Below are 14643 nucleotides of genomic sequence, written 5' to 3' on the forward strand. Positions count from 1 at the left end.
CTGCTACTCTAGCCAAACAATAGCAATGCCAGCTAGAAGCACTATTTACTGGAGATCGAAAATCCTAAAATCTCGCACTATGACACTGTACTTCACTCTACTGACGATCACAGGTTGATCAACTAAACGCACGAAAGTTCAAATGAATATTTCAGCAAGGTAGAACGGTAAAAATACTTGATCGAAAATGAGCAATAATATCACGTAAACACAACGATGCAGTGATGCCACGTCATGTATGATGCAGTGGCGTAACCAGAAGTTACTTCTGTGACGAAAGGGGGTAAAATCATAAGAAGCATAAAAAATAAATTGGACATTGATTATTTTCACTCAATTCGAACTTGTCCCAAACATGCCGGAAGTGACTTAAATGGTAACAAATATGCCAGAAGGGATGGTAAAGGCAAAATTTCGGAAAAAAATTGAAAACACCAAAAAAATAAAATTCCGGTTAATCGAGTCAAATATTCCGGATAATCGAGTCCGTATTACCTGTATTTTGTACCTACCGAAAAATGAAATATACAACTAATACAAATGAAAGCACATATCGGTTTCTAGCACATAAAGTGAAAAACATACATAATTACAAACCGTTATTAATGCACAATACAGAATCGTTTTAAACCATGTGCATTTGTACGTTAAGTAATATAAACTTAGAGCTTTTGATAAAAATATGCATGCAAATTAACAGTATATTCATTCACATTGCATGTGAATATAATGCTACATGGTTTCCAATGCACCATTTATGTGCATTTAAAAATATGTAATTTTTTTTTACTGTGTAGATTATAACAAGACTTACATATAAACAGAAATTTGCGCGAAAAGAACAACGCATTCAATTTTTCGTGTTTCTAAAATTTTCAAAATTTTTGCGAATGTTATCTGAAACCTTGTTAATCTGTGGGCGCATGAAAATTTTAAGGGGTAGACAATACACTTTCCCCACGAAATGGGATTGCATTTGGAAATAGCTCTTGGCATTTATCGCAATTTCAACTAGTTTTATGTTAGTATTTATATATACACAGTTAATCATTTCATCGGCGAAATGAAAAAAAACTATTATTGCAATGTTCGGGAGTCGGTCACGAATAAATTAGTTTTATTTTGGAACTTTGTCACCAAACATATTCATGAATGTATTGATGATAACATCACCCGCGGTGACAATTTAGAAAAATAGGAACGTTTCTGGTTTCTCCTATAAATATCACCAAGTTGAAAATATTAAATGTAAAATATTTCTTACAAATCACATTGTGACAATTGCCAAAGGTTTTTATATGGCTCTTAGCTCCGCCCTTTCGACACTTTTTCAGCATTCCTGCCATTTACAGAACATATTCTTCATGCGAAAATGCATCTTCGCTTAAAGGTCACCAACATGTCATTTGTGCGGACTGGAAAGTAAGCATGAAGCGATCAACCAAATGTCGACATTACTGCAAGAAGGAAGGACATCCATTTAAAACTTTCCGATTGATTAACATTTGAAACTGGACATATTTTTCCCTTTGTTCGTTTTAAGATTTTCACTTCACATCGCACCCATATGTAGCTGAACTTCCTGAGAGACGTAGCTCTTCGTCAAAATACCAAACTGATAAGCAAAGCTAAGCCTTGGTGATACATTCCGATTCGGAACTTGACCTTCTGTTGATAATACACAGACCTCGCAGCCGACTGTTTAGTGTAGTGACTGTTTAGTGACAATTGCGGGGCTAGCGCTACGATCCTACTGACACTAACAGTGTCTCCCGAGCCGAGACTCGAACCAACGACGGGTGACTTGTTGGGCCAGCATCGTACCTCGAGATCAGCTGGAAGGATACTGTACTTTAAACAATAATAACTAGGTAAGTGAGCATTGTGATACAAACGGTATTCTTTAATCTCCAGTGTCACTACATGTGCAAGGGATCATTCAAGAATCACCATGCGTCTCCATTGAAAAAAGTAAATAGAATGCTTGATGTATGACGCATGGTGGCTCATGGATAATATACACAGTATTGAGAAAACGTTATGTCGAATCGCATGTAAAGAACTGCCTCCATCGCTTATGATAGAAAATTCCATAATATTCCACGCGACTCTAATTTAAATGAGAGAATATTTTACGTAACGTGTAATATTCAGAATTTTTTACTGTGTATATTCAGTGAAATTGAAGAATAGAATGATGTGCAATATCATTTAAATTTACGTGGAACATTATGGAATTATCATAAGCGATTGAGGCAATTCTTTCCATACGATTCGATGTAAAGCTTATTTACTGTGATCAGACAGACATCGATTGTCTGTTTGCAAGCTAGGTGTTATTCTGGCTTGCAAAAACAAAAACCAAAGATTAAGCGACCTGATAGCCATTAGCTTTTCACTCACGTACGTGGAGTCGTTGTCCCTTGCAAAACCACTTGGTGGCGCACACTGTCGTCAAGAGTGCAAATATGTTGATCATCACGTACGTTGCCCCCCGAAAGGCACCAGACTACTTGGAAAGTTCTATTTCTGTTTACCGGCGAGATACAGCGCGCGAACGTCAACCCAAACTTTGCAAACTGACAAAATTAACCCCGCCGGAAATGGATCCGTTAGGTAAACAGAAGAGCCCCGGCTGTGGTGCAATGGTAGGCTTAATATCATTACAGTGCTAGCTGTGTGAGTTCATTTCCGCCGGGTGGCACAGCCGCACTTAGGTTCGTGGTTAACATCGGAGTAAAAATTAGGAGTGTTTATCCCACAAGAACAAAATTTTTTATGTCATCCTTCGCACTCAATGGCAAACTGGCATGGTTCTTCCCCGAAGGAAACAAATCTTTTACCGCAGAACAAGCATTCGGGCAGATAAATAAAACTAATCCCAGATGACATTACAGACTCGTCTTGATACCATCTGTCACAGCAGATTGACTCCGCTTGTTATTCCTAGCAGCAGCGTCAGCAAATTGGAGATCATCGGTTAATAGCATTGTCAGGATGAGCGTCGGTATGTGTGTGTATGTGTGTACGTGTGCTGCACAACCACAAACAATCGGGCCAACGTTGTCTTCGAAAAACAAGATTATGATTCCTGCTCCGAAGGGGGTGTGCTAAACTGTTCCGGAACCGAACGAGACACAGTTGTGGTTCCGTTCCACTTTTATTGTGGATGGATGTAAGTAATGCTTCGCATGTCAAGGAAGACTTTGTTGTTTTCTTATCGCACCACAGGGAGAAAAACTCCACACTGATAGGGCTGAGGAATTGGGGGAACTAATGGCAGATTGTGATCCGCGTTTGACACCATTAACAACGAGATGGGGCAATTCACAATTGAGACCAGTGTGGCTTTCGGTGACCAAATGTCCACATCTGTTCCGCACTCGAATAATTAACGACGTTGCAGTTTTGTGAATGAATTTCGGTAAACCCAAAATCTGTGCGAAAATCCACCCCGTTTTGCTTAACTCATAATGCTCAGAAGCTCTAACTACGATTGCTTCATTCTTGCTTATTTGACGAAACAATCTCTACGCGGTCGGTAATCTCGTTCCCACGCAATCAAATTTCCTTTATGCAAATCAACGTAGAAGAATGTGCCCTACGCCGACAGTAGAGCACTGACATGCTTGCTTTCACTCGGTCGTGGCGAAAAATCCATTTCACATTGTGTTCATTCCGAAAGAAGTTGGTTTAAGCGATTGGAATAAATTTTTTTCCAGCACAGTGGGAAGGGAGGAGAGCGGAAGTGGTTGTCAACCGACTTTGCACGTTTGTTCGGGCACAGTCCTTTTCGTGTTCGTAGTATTTGTTTTTGCGCTCGCTTCACCGAACAGCGAAAAATCTGATGATTTAGTTACTGTTCCTGTGGAAGCGACAGGATTCGTTCAAGCTGATTACGAAGCTCAAAATTGATTGTTATCGATTAAGATGTTGTGAAATTTTATTTAACTTGAAGGCGCTCAGTTAGTACTCTTAGACCTGATTGGCTTCACTTTTTCTGGAGGTTACAATGGTTGAATTGTTACTTTTGAAATTCCCTCGAAAGGACTGAAACAATTCCCTATCTTATCTGAATGATGACAATCAAATTGAGATAGTGCCAGTCATCCTTCAGAGCATCTCTTATCGCTTCGAAAGCATCAAGAAATCCTTCGCAATTCATCCTAAACAAACATCTAGCGGCTGTGCCGCTTGAGACGCTGTTTATCTGGTTCCAGCCGTAGTCGCCATGATATTTCGTCCCGACTTCCACCGGATACGTAACGGTAAACGGCTTTACGACCTCTTCATTTTGATCGATTGATCAACAGTTTGCTGTCGTAACAAAATTATCTCTTTTCGGATGGTGCTTAAATCTTCAATAAACCTATTTCTGTGCACGCAAAAACTGAGCGATACCAACAGGAGGCAAAACGACACGACAAGCAAGGCAATGTTCGTTTTTTTTTTTCGTTCGAGACTTGTGTCGTTTTGCGATGGACACATTCCAAACCCATCTCCGGAAAGCACCGAGCTGGAAGCGATAACTCTCGACAGACGACCGTCCTGCGAACTATCAAAACGCTCATCCATCCCTTCTTTTACACATTGGAAATCCATTAGCAATTAATTTCCTGCCCAGACAGCAACGTGACCAGCGCTGACGAAGGGACGCCCAGCTTATTTGCTGTTTCTTCAACACCCCTCTTCCCTTACAGAGCTTTCACCCAACCATTACATCGGCGGCACCAAGCCAACTCAATCCTGTGTGTCTGTGTGTTTGCGCTGGTTAAACAAGTTTACTTTCCGCATCATTGGAGCACATTTTTATCGACTTGTTCCGGGAGGACGGCATCGGATTTGTGGCAAGAAACAGCTTGATAAGTGGAGTCTGGTGCTGGTGATGGCTGGGGTGGTGGGAAACTGGAGGCAAATCGTGAGAGCAAATCCGGCACAGCCTCCTTTGTTAGGGACCGAAGTTTTTGTCTCACTGTTTTGGGTTTGCCTACGGCTTGCAAAAGGAGTGCGACGCAACGGTTTCGTAAATAAACAAGCACTGAGCAATCTAATTTCGTTATACCTCCGCTGAAAGTTTATACATAAAGTTATTCGGAGTTCCTCCACTGAAAGGTTGATTGCATTGGAACAAAGTTGTCCGGCTAAATAGGTAAAGAAATATTTTGTTAAGCATTGAACTTGGTAAAGTTATTATCTGTTTGGCAAAACTGTGATTTTTCGGTGACGTGTTAGCTCAAGATATGGAAACAATGCGATTGAATATTTTCAAATGTAAGTCGCAGCTGCCGTGACGGCAAGCGATTCTCAGAAAGACAATTATTGGTCGTTACACATTTTGAAAATCCATTAAAATTTTACTAATTTTGGAAAGTTGAATTATTTTTAATGATCACCGAATAAAAATAACAATTTAAAAAAATATCTAATTTGAATAAAATGAAAGCATTATTTTATTTTAATTTGTCATGGAGTTATATGTGAGTAACAGATACGCTTCTAAATAATAACACTGCAAGGTATACAGCCGTAGGGTTGTATAAAATGGTGACGTGGGACTAAACACTGTAATTAGGGGATGTTTTGTTACAAAATATACAGAGTCTGCAGACAGAATCAATGTGTTTGCTCACGTATGTGCTACACTACTCCGACAGTGAAAATAAATTCCTCCCACCACCAAACTTATCAACGTTAGCATTAATGTGTATTTCCATGTTTAGGCTAGTTTTTGCATGTTGCTTCAATTTGTTAAGATTGTCTAGGGATGAAAATTTTAAAATTAGTGACTAGTTACTTTTAGATGCAACAACCTGACGTAGTCCGATTATTCACATTGTAAGTCGATGGAAAAAGTTTTGTTAAATGTAAAGTCATTAATAAATTGCTCCTTTAAACAGTTTCCCCTGATGAAGGCACCAATAAGTGCTGAAACGTTGGGACGAATGTCAATAACTTCGTTTTAAATTGTGAGATGTATGACTGCTAAGCCGAAATCCCAATTATCGTATTTATATTTTCAGCCTCCCCTGGAAATCAATTTTTGAAATACATCCAACAACACTCGAAAGAATATCGTTTATATCTGACGAATTTATGCCTGAAGTGTTTTTTGTGCAAACAAGATATATGTATTTGACAAGGCCCAAGCATATCGTGCTTGTTGAAGAAGCACCAAGAATTTCTCGTAATGCGTCAAAGTCAGAATTAACTCTATATCCTCAAAAACCAAACCCAATAATACTTACGTTATCATAACGAATGGTTTTGTCTTACTTAGCTCTGATTAAATCAAATTTATAATATGGATTTTTTTTTTTCAAAATTATATGGAAGCCCTTACAAAGGTTCATTAATTGGCAAACATAAGAGAATATTTTAAACAAAATTATTAACAAGTTCCAGCAAGAAATCGTAGCAATCCACAATTACATTTTTGTTTTTTGCTTGACAATTTTTTTAATTTGCCTACAATTACATTCGCTGTATAACGAAGACAGCTATACGTTATATACGTTTATTATGGTAAAGCTTAGAATAATAATATATCATCAAACAATTTTGAAATGTAAAAAGAGATTCTGAATGAATTTTAGTAAATGAACAAAAAATTCACAAGCACTCGCAGGCTCTTACTCTTCTATAAATGTATATATTATAGAATTTACACTTTCGATACTATCCGGTCACGATTATTTAGTGAATATCGAAATAAAATAAATATCCGTTGCAAAAATTTACAATTCTGGTTGAGTAATTTATGGGGTGATCATAATTATGAGATAAACGTTCAATCACCATCAACAGCAGCATTGCAGTTTTTCCTCGATTGCACACGTATAGAAATGTACGAACAAAAGGGTACCCCTCCATACGAATAGAAGTGTACCGCTGAAATGTACGAATAGAAGAGTACCGCTGCAATCATCAGCGTTGCCATTGTGCCAGATAAATCTGGATTTTGCCAGATTTTTGTTTGCGCGCCAGACCAACAGATAAACCTCAGAATCTGCCAGATATATTCGTAAATGAGCCAGATATTTGCCAGATTTCATCCGCGTCGTCTCGCAAAAAGGTCATTACTGCGAGATGGGCCGTGCCTGGCTCTTACCTACCTACACCCGGCGTGAGCAAAAAAAAAGGTCATCACTTTCAATTCTGCCTGGAATTTTATCCAAAAATGAGTGACAGATTTTTGCCAGACTTTTTATTTTCGTTTTTTTTTATTCTCGCTTTTTTCCGTCGGTCTAGTTCCGCCACTGTTGTGGCCAATCACCGACGCCCAGGGAGGCGACTCCACACCCAGGACCCTAACTCACGACCCGTTTATTAACGGACCGGCGCCAACGGCTTTACTTCCTCATGCGATGGAAGGCGTGATCCCAGAGATTTTTCGCCTCAGAAAATCTCCCGGTGTCGGCTAGGATTGAATCTAGACCAGTTGGGTTGGTTGTGAGTGGATCACGCCACCTCACAACCATCGACACCTATGTCGGCGGTGGGATTCGAACCCAGGCGTCGAGCGTGGTTGGCTGAGACGTTACCAACCACACTAGGCCCCCGCTCTTTATTTTCGTTTTGCCAGATTTATTTAAAACCTAGTGGCAACGCTGGCAATCATAGACGACGAGAGACCTGCGGTTCTTTACTCCACTGGTACTGTTGCTTTTTCCGGCATGTTTTCTTTCAAGACACAGTTTTTATTACGTTCTGAAAGCGGGTTTAGATATTGTTCAAGAATGGGGATTGTTTCAAACTTTTTGGAAAACTTTTACCTTCGAGACATCATATTAGTCTAAGCTCATGGAAGCAAAAACAAATTGACCTTTTGGGACGGGGAGATTCTGTCAATTTTTTTTTCGATATTGATTCAGAGAATATCACAGGGAACGGATGGTGTTCATTCACGTCGTCTGTGCTAGGAATGCTCGCTTGTAATTGGTTCATTATTCGCGTTAATTTGTTATTGAAACTTTTTATCAATTTTACCGCTTAGCAATGAAATAAGAGTGAAAACTAGCATATTAAAAATTGTTATACAATTTATCTATCCAACATATTGGTTATTATTATCCACCATGTGGTTATGCTGTTATTAACGTTTGAAATCTGACGCAACATTTGCCAGTTTCATTTCCAATTTTACAGGATGCATCCCAGTATGGTAAAAAAAGTAGGAGGGTGGTATTCAAGACACGCCCGCATGACGTTGGACTACGGTATTCTTATATTCCATTAAAACAATTAATAGAAACAATTGCAACTCTAGTATTTGCTGCAATTTTATCTAACAGTGTATTTCTGAATGTTGAGACGTTAAAACGTGATAAATAATAATATATACTAAAAGAATGGATATCTTTCATTTAATCGCTGTCATTTCATACATATTCGAATCAACCCTTTGTTTGCTGCACTACCAAGACAATCATTTAATTGAGCGAATTGGTAAAATTTTCCTATCTTAGCAAAAAGCAAACTTTACGAAACTATCTGAAATTGGAGCCCAGAACGATTCAACCGAAAGTTTTAAATTTGAAAATTGTTTGACATTTAATCGATAAAACTCATGCTAGGTTAGTTCCAGCCCAGCATATAACTTCATGTATTTGAAAAAAAAAAACGTTTCGTTCAATAACTCAATATAGCAAGAGCTCAATCACACGTTTTTCGGTAGTTGTTATCAAGGTTTGGGCGAGTGACAGGAAAATATCTTAACTTCTTCAGTTGTGATTTAGAGCATTTCTAATTGTTTTGTTATTTTTCACGATAGCGACAAGTTTGTTTCTTTCTCTGTGTACGAGAAACAAAATCAAAACCGCGCACCGAGAAACAAAAACGAAAATTTAATGAATGCTCATTGAGAAAACTTGCAATTCTTTTTACCAATAATTTATGATACTCAAAAGAACCCGTTTTGATCTAAATCAAATTTCTAGTAAATAAGTGTTGATCATTCATAGGTAGTATTTTTTCCTCGATGAATAAAGACTGGCTAAAGAAGTTAAAATCGCTGCTGTAAAATCAAATTCACAACTGTGTTCGTTAAGACGTTTTAATATTTTCAATGACAATAATAATCTTCGATAAACACCCGCTATAGTTATTCACACACATGCTATAACTATCTAAACACGCGTTAAAACTATTCATACACACACTGTAGCTATAGCTATCCATACATACGCTATTCCTTTCCATACATCCGATACAACTATCTATACACACGCATAAGCTATCCAACCATGTGCTATTACTATCCATACATACGCTATAACTAATCATTACACACGCAGCAGCTATCCACACACAAGCTATAACTATCCGTACACACGCTGAAGATATACACGCAATAGCCATAATATGCTACACATGCTAGTGTCTTACACACGCTATAGCTAGCCGTACACACGCAACAGCGCCATCCCTATCATCGCAAATGTCATAGCAATACAGATGCACATACGCTATATGTGCACACTGCACACACGGTAATGGCGGTAGCTTTCCTAGTGGCGGTGCTGGCTCGTGCAGTTTCTGGCTGTTTTCATCCAACGATATCTGAATTGGATTACCGCTGGTGGGGTCCAACTCAGATCGAAGGAGAACCGAACTGAATGAAGAAATGCAGCTTCCCACTACCTCCGCCGCTGCTGCCTGATACCACCGCTCTGGTTCTGCTGCAGCTCAGTTTGGCCGCTGGAATCAGCCACCGCTGCTGATTATACAAGACCGGCCTGGTGGCTTTTCACTTGTTAACTGATGACTGCTATGAGACGACACAGGCTATTATATAGCCCAAAGCAAAAATCCATTCGCGAGCAAACAAGAAGCGAGCTTGTGATTGGTTGAATGTGCACGACTTTTAACACAACTTTTAACTAGTTTAGTATCGAAAACATATTTAAATTATTATATGACAATCTTGCGCAATATTTCCCCTATCAATCAAGCCATTGGTGTTTAGAATCTGTTCAGTGGTAATGATAAATAAAGCATTTTAAAACGGTGTTGAAACACCTGTTGCAGCTACCGAAAGCGAGCTCGTTATTGGTTGAAAGCTGTGAGACTGTTTACAAAGTCAGATCGGTTGTATCCGTTAGTGTCGACTGTGCTTGTGAAGAGAGGTGGTGATTGGTTGCTCGGTATGATTTAGACAATCGATGTGATTTATCAATTTTTCAATAGTGTATCTCGAGAAATAGGTTATTTTTGTTACATAAATTCAACCGTAAAAGAATTTCTGATCGGTTGATGCCAAAACCTCGAAATTCTGAAAAGAAATGACTGATGTATAAGCGCTCAAAACCTGACCACTTTTCCATGGTTTTCCCCGGTTGAATTACTAGATTTTCAAATTCAGGTGCCTAACTTCGATATAGACGTTAGTCCAACGTCAAAAGACGTAGTCCCACGTCAAACCAATATTGACATATACTGAAACCTTCAATCAATAGAAAAAAATACACCCTGATAATTTCTGCTGGATTTATTTTTCACTCTAAATAACGAATTTCTGGTAGCCAAAAGCATAAGTATACCGAAAATTCTGGAAGTAACATGAAATAATATGTTTCAAATATATGATGTTAATTATTTTGTTCCTGGTATAACGAAACCTCACTGTACCCATATATAGGTCGGACTCGATTATATATCGTTTTAGATTCAACATTTTATAGTAAGAAAATTTTCTCTAATGAACAACAACCTAAAAAGACCGAATATCATTCAATATGAGGATTTGTAAAACATGTTGCTTTTCACAACTTTTGAACTACATGCCTCATCATTATAAAATTCTTTAGTTTACCCTTAATATCCCGTTAATTTGATACCGTAAACTGGGGTGACTTTGATCACTTTTTTGATTGTATCTCAAATATTTTCAGAATATACTGAAAACAATATTCTTTGATATTTTTAAAGTAAGTACTGGCATGCATTGAAAAAGATTCAGTCACTACTCAGTTCAAAAGTTTAGCAACAATTTTGCTGTTTTTAAATATGCTCTAAAAATTTTACACCAATAATCATTCCGGGGTGACTTTGATCACTTCATTGTTTTGATGAATTTGGAGTAACACTTTGCTACTATCACTAAATTGAACAGCCTTAAACGACTTAAACGAGTTTATAAATATGGAAAGCAATTTGGGGGCCATTCACATTCTACGTGAACAGTTTATAATGGCGAATGTCCAAAATTCATACAAAATTTTTAGAATATATATGAATGATTATTCACTGAGAGAGAAGGTGGTCTAAAATCGTCAGAAACAAGTCCACGAGGAATATGACTTATGTAATTGTCCAAATTTGCATGTTACTTCACGTCTTGGGTTTTAGTTAAGAAGAAATATGTAATACGCTGTGGAGAAAATTGGGACTCAACATTGCCTTCGAGGAAAAACTTGCAAAAATAACAATAAAATGTATTGTTATAATATTTGTTCATCTTAAGAACTAATCTGGGAACAAAATAAAAACACTTTACGTATTGCAACTTGTTGTTTTGAATCTGCTTGAACCGATTGTTTGTATGCAACAAAAATCGCCAAAAATACATTTTATTTTCAAATAATATTTTACCATGAAAAACACTCTTTAAATAGCAGGAAATGCATGAATACTAGCAATGCGAACATATATCCACACAATCAGTGAAGATTACGACAAATCCCAAGCACTTCGAGCGCTTTTTACCACATTTTCAGGAAAAAAGTAAAGTGATCAAAGTCACCCCGGTGATCAAAGTCACCCCAGTTTACGGTACCAATATTGTTTAAATCGGTTGTGTGGTTTGTGAGATAATGAAGATACGTGATTTTCACATTTTGAACATTACAGACAAAGTTACAGTTCGGTCACAGTGAAATTCAATAGGGTGTTATGAGGCAGCTAAACTTATTAATTGACACTAATTTTGTGTAAATCCGGTCAGCCACCTCTGAGAAAAGTGAGTGAGTCCAAGTAATCTTCGGAATATCTTCCTTTTCATAGCTGGATTTTACATTTTTAAACATAACAGGCAAAGTAATAGTGCGATTGCAAAACAAATCAATATGGTCTTATGGGGCAACTAGATCTTCCATTTGACACTGATTCTATTAAAATCGGCTCAGCCATCTCTGAGAAACATGAGTGAGATTAAACAGTCTTCAGAACACGTTTCTTCCCATAACTTTTAATCCACATGTCTAATCTTCATATAATTCAAAACGTAAGGGTTTTTTAGGTAGCCCGTTTATTAAAAATCAATTTTGTTCAAATCGGTTGTGTAGTTTCTGAGATAATGATGTTTAATGAGATTTACATTTTGATACATAACCTCTAAACTAAACATTCGATTAAAATAAAGTTAAATAGGTTCTTATGGAGCAACAAGACTGTTGTGGCGGAATATAGTGACCCTCTCAGACTCCCAGATCTGATCAGAAAAATAAGGGCGAATAGAAGTCAAACTTTTATTCTCTCCACTTTGATAAATAATCATTTATTGTACTTGTTTTTTGGAAGATTTAGGCTTTAAGAGAAGACGAAATTTGAAGGATCAAGTCAGTTAAAATAAATCATTCGAATCGTTAACAACGTCTTATTTATCGCATATCACCCGTTCACTGTCAATCTGTTGGAACCCACAGTAACAAAGACCTTTCATTTGCAATTAATTTCATGAAAATCGGTACAGCCATCTCTGAGAAAAGTGAGTGAGAATAAAAATCTGCACATACACACACATACAGAAAATGCTCAGTTCGTCGAACTGAGTCGAGTGATATATGCCATTCGGCCCTTTAGAGCACTTTTATATCTTCGGTTTTGCAAGTGATTGCTATACCTTTCTAGGAGAAAGGCAAAAATGCAAAATATGCCAAAACAATATCGATAACGAATTCTCTCAACTAATCTAGTTGATCAAGACCGCTATTAAGACCACACAGGCTGGCGTGCGGTATTGTTGTTGATGTTTTCAAAATTAAGAACCCAAATTAATCCATCTAGCGGTGAGACTCAGCTTTTCTTATTCGAACTTATTATTTGTTAAAATAGATTTACACGAACACTTTAATTATTAGAAAAAATACACATTGAAAACTTCTGCTGGATTTATCTTCCACTTTGAATATTAAATCTCTGATAGCCAACAGCACATTACTACACCTGGTTACCGGAATACATCCTAAAATTCTACCTAATCTGGGTATTTCCATGGCAAAGATGCCGATTCGGAGTATTGCTGAAACGTTATATCCAGATCCAGAAATCAACTTGGAACTCCATTTAAAATATCTAGATAGTAGCTTCCGATTTCTGGAAAACAACCTAAAAGGGACAAACATTACTCAATGGTTTTCAGGAACCGGGATAATGCTCCGAAGCCGGGGTGAACTCGGTACTTCACTTTAAAACCCAATTTTGCAGCTTCCGGTCCAACCATTCTGGAAAAATTGTGTGAGTTGAAGCAGTCTTTAAAATACACAAAGGTCGCTTTTTACGCGGTTTTATTACGCAGATTCCGGAATTTACGCGGTATTTTTTTTGTGCGGGTTTCGGTTTCCCTTCACTCAGAATGCAGAATTAACGCTGTTTTTTTACGCGGATTCCGGAATTTACGCGGTTTTTTTACGCGATTTCCGGAACTTACGCGGTTTTTTTACGCGGATCCCGGAATTTACGCGGTTTTTTTACGCGGCACGTATCACCCGCGTAAAAAGCGACTTTAGTGTATGTATGTTGCTTTTCAAAAGGGTGATTTTCTTCTCTTATACATAACCAATTTAGTCCAATTACAATAAAATTCAATAGGGTCTTGTAGGGTAACTAGACCTTCAATAGTACACTAATTTTGAAAAAAATTGATTCAGTTAATTCTAAGAAAAAAGAGTAAATTTCAAAGTCTGGAGGCGTTTCTTTATAAAATTTTTGACCCACATGTTCAATCATTAGTTAAGGATTTTCAAGACAGCCCGGTCATTTGGCACCAGTTTTGTTTAAATTGGTTTTGTAGTTTCTGAGATAATGAAGCTTCGTGATATTCACATTTGAAACACAGTGCCTAAACTAAACATCCGATTACAATGAAATTCAATAGGTTGTTATAAGGCTACTAGACATTTTGTTTGTAACTGATTTCGTGAAAATCGGTTTAACCATCTCTGAGAAAAGTGAGTGAGTTTAAGCAGGCTGTGGTATAAGCCTTGCTTTTATAACATGATTTCACATTTTTATAAATAACGGACAAAGTTATCAACCGAATACAATGAAATTCAATAGCAACCTATGGGATAACTAGACTTTTCGTTAGAGAATAATTTTGTGAAAATCGGTCCAGCTATCTCTGCGAAAAGTGAGTGATTTAAACAGCCTCTGGAAAACATTTCTTCACATAACTTTTGAACCATGTGTTTAATCATTATGAAAACATTTCTTCACATAACTTTTAAACCATGTGTTTAATCATTATGAAATTTAGGAGATAGCCCATTCATTTGACATCAGTTTTGTTAAAATCAGTTGTGTGGTTTCTAACAACTGGTTGGTGTTGCCTGGGCAATGTTGTCATCCGACAATAGCTAAGTGAGAAGGTGCGACGCGATCATTGGCGCGTAAACCATATTCCGGCGGTAGAGGAAATGCTTCGCC

General features: G+C 37.6%; 1 protein-coding gene across 1 annotated transcript in view; it reads left to right on the top strand.

Annotated features, from left to right (window-relative positions):
* Positions 1-14643, top strand: part of LOC129726923 (chaoptin) — a 471022-nt gene that overhangs the window by 308029 nt on the left and 148350 nt on the right. The gene's annotated exons all lie outside the window — the stretch shown is intronic.

The sequence above is a fragment of the Wyeomyia smithii genome, chromosome 3 (genome assembly GCF_029784165.1).
Source record: "Wyeomyia smithii strain HCP4-BCI-WySm-NY-G18 chromosome 3, ASM2978416v1, whole genome shotgun sequence".
NCBI lineage: Eukaryota > Metazoa > Arthropoda > Insecta > Diptera > Culicidae > Wyeomyia > Wyeomyia smithii.